We start from the raw sequence: 6,805 nt of genomic DNA, 5'->3' as shown, positions 1-6,805 counted from the left end.
GAGAGAGAGAGAGAGAGGGAGAGAGAGAGAGAGAGAGAGAAAGATAGAGAGAGAGAAAGATAGATAGATAGAGAGAGATAGAGAGAGAGGGGGGGGATATTCAAAGTAATTGGCTGGGCCGTTTTTCCAATGACTGTTGAAACTACCTACCTTTATCGAAATAGCCCCACCGTCGTTTATCATTTATGTCGTTCAAAAAATCCAAACTTGTATCATCGTTAGTCTCAAATTATTGCCCTACCGCATCCCTTTTCCCCACGACTCAGACCATGGCCTTGTTGTTTTTGTACATGTATTTTCTGTCTCTTTAATTGATTTTTCTTATATTCTTCCTCAACTTCATGTTATAAAACCGTGTACCAGGAACACGAATCGAATATTCCTTCACCAACTCACGACGTAGTGTTACCAAAGATCATTCTCTACTACCGTGTTGAGATTCTTTGGTGTTACTAATATAAACTACACTGTAGCTGTGGTTTGAAATCTATCTTCTTTTCTGCCCACCCGCTAATTGTTTTTCTTCTTGTTAATTGGGATTAATAAATACAAAACATACAGTGAATTATCTTTTAAAAAAATAAAGAAAAGAAAAACAATGCCAAATTGGAAGAAAGTAAACTTAACGAAGGGGTGGTCCTCTATAAACTTGAATACATTTGAGAAATCTTTCATCACACTTTTCCTTATATTCTTACTCCAGCTGGCCTTTCTTTTTCCTTTGTAAACAGCTGCCCTTCGTCTGAGATTGCTTTGTACTCATCCGTCATCTTACGTCTGCTGGCTGCATGTGTGTAAGTATCACGGAGTAAAGTTTGGAATGCAGTCCCAACCTCTTTTTCAACGCTTTGTTTAGTGTTGGTCTGTTGCATCAGACAAACTTGGAGGAGACCAAAGAGCCAGGAGCAAATTTGGAAACTATTAATCAGGAAGCCACCGAGAAGTGAAGAATCCCAGACAAACGCTCAGAATCCTCTTTTTATTTTGATTGAAGTAGAAGTTACCGGCAAGTCGATGCCTCGATTTACTGTACATGTATTGAGGTCACTATAAATAAGTTGGCTTCTATCGTAGTCGAAGGGATGAAATGTACCAGACAAAACGAAAAGCAGTTACGTGTGATTTCAGTTTCAGAAGTAAGAAATATTTTTAGTTTTTAAATTTAGTAAGGGTTTTACAACACTTTCTACACCACCATCATCATCAAGTGTCAGATCTGCGGCAAACATCGGCGATCATGGTTCTCCATTCATTCCTTCCTTTGCTCGGATGCTCTTAAAAAGCTATGTTTGCTACCCTGATCTTTCCCGTCACCCATTTGTTTAGGTTCTCTACTAGTAAGCAGGTTGCTCTGGGCATACCCGTGCCTCGTTTTCCTGCAATTTTGTCAGTGAGAGCTAGATGTTCAAGACCTTTCTGCCTTTCCAGGTGTCCCAAAACTGCATTTAATTTGTCGTTTCCGGGGTGTTTTTAGTTTTAGCAGTGAGCGTCCCGTCCCACGTGCTACACAAGTGCCGAATAGTATAGATACTACTGTTACTAATAATTACTAGAGAGTAACATACCGTACACAGAAGAGAAGGAGGGGGGGGGGGGGTAATGACGCTATGTTTTATGTTTGATAGGAAAAAAGGAGATGGCCATATCAGAGTTCCGCCAACCAACCACAGCATAATATAAAAGACTCTCTACTAACAGGTTCTTTGATAATATAATGTAACACGTACGTATAGATAAATATTACGGATAGAAGGCACACCACCAAAATTCAGGTGATTGGGCGCCTAAAAAAATCAAAATGTTTTCTCAGAAGTCAGAGAACCAAAAACGAAAGGAGATTTATTTTTATTGACTTTTACAAAATGTATTTAAGTGTGGGGCGAAATCACAGAAATGCAACTGATTTACGCAGGTGTGTTCTCAATACAATTTTATAGGCTACAATTTTGGTTGAAGCCCCCCCCCCCCCCAAAAAAAAAAAAAAATAAATAAATAAAATAAATAAATAAATAAATTTAAAAAAACACGCACAAAAAAAGAGTAACGATCGGTTCAAGTTCTGTCAAACGTCGCAAAGGTAGGCCTACGATATTATACGGGGTGCCCATCCAGCCAGCTGTAGTGGGCACCAATGTCAGAAGGTGCTGGCGATCACAGTGTCGTCGCGATTTATTGGTTGTCTTTCACTTGTCAGAGCTCGTGCTGCTGGAGTGAGCTTCACCATGTTATATTAAACAATGCACTTACTCCTTAGATCATTTACTGAACCGCCCTCCACAACAAAGCACTTTTAAACCCTATCCGTACGCCCTGGGGTCATTTTGTACCCCCGGGGTTGTTTTATTTACATTTTAGAATACTTCTAGTACGAAGATCTCTTTAACACTTTCAGTTTTTCTTTAAAAAAATATAATTTTTGACAGACTGCTATGCAAAGCGTACGGATAGGATTAACGAGTAAATTACCTCTTTGGAAAGTGGTGGCACAGAGTTCCCCACGTCGTATGGATACGATGACAAAACATGACGTACGGATAGGGTTAAAAAAACTGTCAAACTAGAAGCTGTCAAACTAGAACTAGAAGCAGATGATAGAAGGTGCAATAATGAATTTAATACACAGACATAAGAGCTGACTTTCACCACCAAATCGATTGTTTTACTGCGCTCTCAACTGCATAAGACCAAATCATTTACTTCCATGGAGAAACGAAGAAACGCATTTAATATAAATCATATTTCTTTTCCTTAAAGGCTCAAGCAGATTATATAGGTGTACGAAAAAAGTAATTATTACAAAGCAGAATATATTTTGCGTGCATTGAAAAGGGTTTTAATGTTTTTCAAATTTTTTAACAAGAACTGTCCATTTAAATTTGATTGAGCAAAAACAAACATTCTGAATGATAAAAAGAAAATGATACCTGAAAAGGCATGCACACAAGTACTTGTATTCACAAAAGCACTCAGCACAGACAAAGTAATGATAACGTCTGGTTTGGGTTAGCAAATCTTTTATTGCCAAAAACCACAGGCAAGATCTTAGTAAAATCAAGAACGTGCCTGCAAGTCCCAACCACTGAAAATATCACAGGAAAATGTAACTCAATGCTGGGGAGTACAGAGTGGACGATGAGACAGAACGAGGATGAGCAGTGGGGTCGTTACAACACTGGCACAGCTAACTCATCCTGACACGCACATTATATAGAAGCATTCTGGAAACAAGGATGAGATGCATACTCCAACACAATGTCTTGAATCAAAACTCATTAAAAGGCAATAAATACAAATTCAACAGCAAGGCAATTTGAATTACAAATCAATCATAACAATGTAATAATAACAATAATAAAATCATTAATGATAATGATAATGATAATGACATAATAATAATAATAATAATAATAATAATAATAATAATAATAATGTATATAATAATAATAATAATAATAATAATAATAATAATAATAATAAGAAGAAGAAGAAGAAGAAGAAGAAGAAGAAGAAGAAGAAGAAGAAGAAGAAGAAGAAGAAGAAGAAGAAGAAGAAGAAAAAGAAGAAGAGGAAGAAGAAGAAGAAGAAGAAGAAGAAGAAGAAGAAGAAGAAGAAGAAGAAGAAGAAGAAGAAGAAGAAGAAGAAGAAGAAGAAGAAGAAGAAGAAGAAGAAAAAGAAGAAGAAGAAGAAAAAGAGGAAGCACAATAATGATAATAATAATAATAATAATAATAATAATAAATAATAACAATAATAATATAATGACAATCACATAACGCTGTAAAACTGATTGTAAATTGAGACCACATGAACAGTTTCTGGTCGTGCGATGCACCAGCAGATGTAGTTCTACGCCCTCATCGACACGATTTAGATCATTAATACAGGAGGCAGGTTTTAACCCTGCCTGTCTGGGCCAACAAAAGCTGACCGAGAGAGGGATACAATGTGCCAGCAGAAAAATTGAGATACTTGATATAAATTCTCCCCAATATGGAATCGAACTCTGTTTTCCTGTGTGCAACGGTGAAGCATCCAACCGCTACACCACAGACGCCAGAGTGAAGACCCTTCCAAAACTGATTGGTTGCTAAAATTCAAGAACTAACAGATACATGAGATGGCATCAGGCGCTCTGCTTCCTGACTATGATAGGATAGAAATATTTTCACAGCACTATGAACGTTTTCTTTTAAAAAATAAAGCCGTCACAGTTATGTCAGACTGTAAAGTAATTGTCTTACCACTGAACCACACTAGCTCACAGGATCTATCTTTTGACTAAACTGGTTATGCATTGCTCATGAATAGACTGTGAGGGTACAGGCACATGTCCAAAGACACGGATACATGAACATGTCCCACCCTTCCTTTCTGTTAATTTAGTTTCCGTTAGAGTTTTACGGCACTTGTAATACAAATAGAAATTTAAGTGCCGAAGATTAGAGGTGTTACTGGAGAGTAAATTCAAGAACAAAACAAAGAAGAAAGATGAGGGCCACAGATGTTTAACAGTAAAAAAAAAGAGTATCATCAGAGTATTTGCCAACCATCCACATTCCTTTCCATTTCCAAGCCAAATTCAAGACATGTAAAGAATGGAGAAGCATTAACTAACTGACAAAAAGTGGATACTGTGAACCATTAAAGTCCCCTGAACAATTATGAACTTGTTGTGACAGAGTGACCCACATCATTAGAATGCAGACCAAGCTAAATTAAACATCATGTGGTGTTTTTGAGGTACTAAAAAGGCCATTTGAAATCAGATGAACGAAAGAGAGAAAGAAAATACTTTCTTACGTTTTAAGTATCAAAATGATATTTGATTGCAAGCCTTAGAGAAAAAAAATATATACAAAAGTAATTGTTTGGATACCAAAGTCGAAGGAAAGCATTATCATTATGGTCGAGTTTGACAAGTACACATAAAATGTATATTTTTAAGCTGGAGATGAATGACATAATCACAAGCAAAGATCAGGAGCACCAACCAGGAAAAATTCACCATACCTGCTCACTAAATATTTTAAAATTCTAAACGTTTCAAATATCTTAAACAAGCTTCATAGGTAACACATAATACGTATCTCTAAAAACGAGCCTGACATGCAGAGAAAAATTTTTTTCAGAAGGAGAAACTGAACCTTTGTGCAACAACTTTACAACGTTGATCAAGCCAAATGGCAGAGACTGATTACATGACAATGATTTAGCACAGTTGGTTTTGAGCTTAACCAAACATGTAAAAACATTTAGTGGCCCCAAATACTCTTCATCCTTCCTGTATCACTTTTCATCTTAGTCAGGTGTCTTGATCAAGGGGTAAATGTTTCGTCTTTGAAATGAACTGCACTGTACATGTATCTGGAAAAGTGTTAAGTCTTATATTGTCTCTTGAGGACAATTTGAAGGAGGTGATAGACTACAATAGCCGTATTGTCAAATTGATCACACCAAAAAAAAAAAATAAATAAATAAAATAAATAAATAAATAAATTTAAAAAAACACGCACAAAAAAAGAGTAACGATCGGTTCAAGTTCTGTCAAACGTCGCAAAGGTAGGCCTACGATATTATACGGGGTGCCCATCCAGCCAGCTGTAGTGGGCACCAATGTCAGAAGGTGCTGGCGATCACAGTGTCGTCGCGATTTATTGGTTGTCTTTCACTTGTCAGAGCTCGTGCTGCTGGAGTGAGCTTCACCATGTTATATTAAACAAAGCACTTACTCCTTAGATCATTTACTGAACCGCCCTCCACAACAAAGCACTTTTAAACCCTATCCGTACGCCCTGGGGTCATTTTGTACCCCCGGGGTTGTTTTATTTACATTTTAGAATACTTCTAGTACGAAGATCTCTTTAACACTTTCAGTTTTTCTTTAAAAAAATATAATTTTTGACAGACTGCTATGCAAAGCGTACGGATAGGATTAACGAGTAAATTACCTCTTTGGAAAGTGGTGGCACAGAGTTCCCCACGTCGTATGGATACGATGACAAAACATGACGTACGGATAGGGTTAAAAAAACTGTCAAACTAGAAGCTGTCAAACTAGAACTAGAAGCAGATGATAGAAGGTGCAATAATGAATTTAATACACAGACATAAGAGCTGACTTTCACCACCAAATCGATTGTTTTACTGCGCTCTCAACTGCATAAGACCAAATCATTTACTTCCATGGAGAAACGAAGAAACGCATTTAATATAAATCATATTTCTTTTCCTTAAAGGCTCAAGCAGATTATATAGGTGTACGAAAAAAGTAATTATTACAAAGCAGAATATATTTTGCGTGCATTGAAAAGGGTTTTAATGTTTTTCAAATTTTTTAACAAGAACTGTCCATTTAAATTTGATTGAGCAAAAACAAACATTCTGAATGATAAAAAGAAAATGATACCTGAAAAGGCATGCACACAAGTACTTGTATTCACAAAAGCACTCAGCACAGACAAAGTAATGATAACGTCTGGTTTGGGTTAGCAAATCTTTTATTGCCAAAAACCACAGGCAAGATCTTAGTAAAATCAAGAACGTGCCTGCAAGTCCCAACCACTGAAAATATCACAGGAAAATGTAACTCAATGCTGGGGAGTACAGAGTGGACGATGAGACAGAACGAGGATGAGCAGTGGGGTCGTTACAACACTGGCACAGCTAACTCATCCTGACACGCACATTATATAGAAGCATTCTGGAAACAAGGATGAGATGCATACTCCAACACAATGTCTTGAATCAAAACTCATTAAAAGGCAATAAATACAAATTCAACAGCAAGGCAATTTGAATTACAAAT

Source organism: Aplysia californica, unplaced genomic scaffold, assembly GCF_000002075.1.
Source record: "Aplysia californica isolate F4 #8 unplaced genomic scaffold, AplCal3.0 scaffold00101, whole genome shotgun sequence".
Taxonomy (NCBI): Eukaryota; Metazoa; Mollusca; class Gastropoda; order Aplysiida; family Aplysiidae; genus Aplysia; species Aplysia californica.
This window is presented reverse-complemented; position numbering follows the sequence as displayed.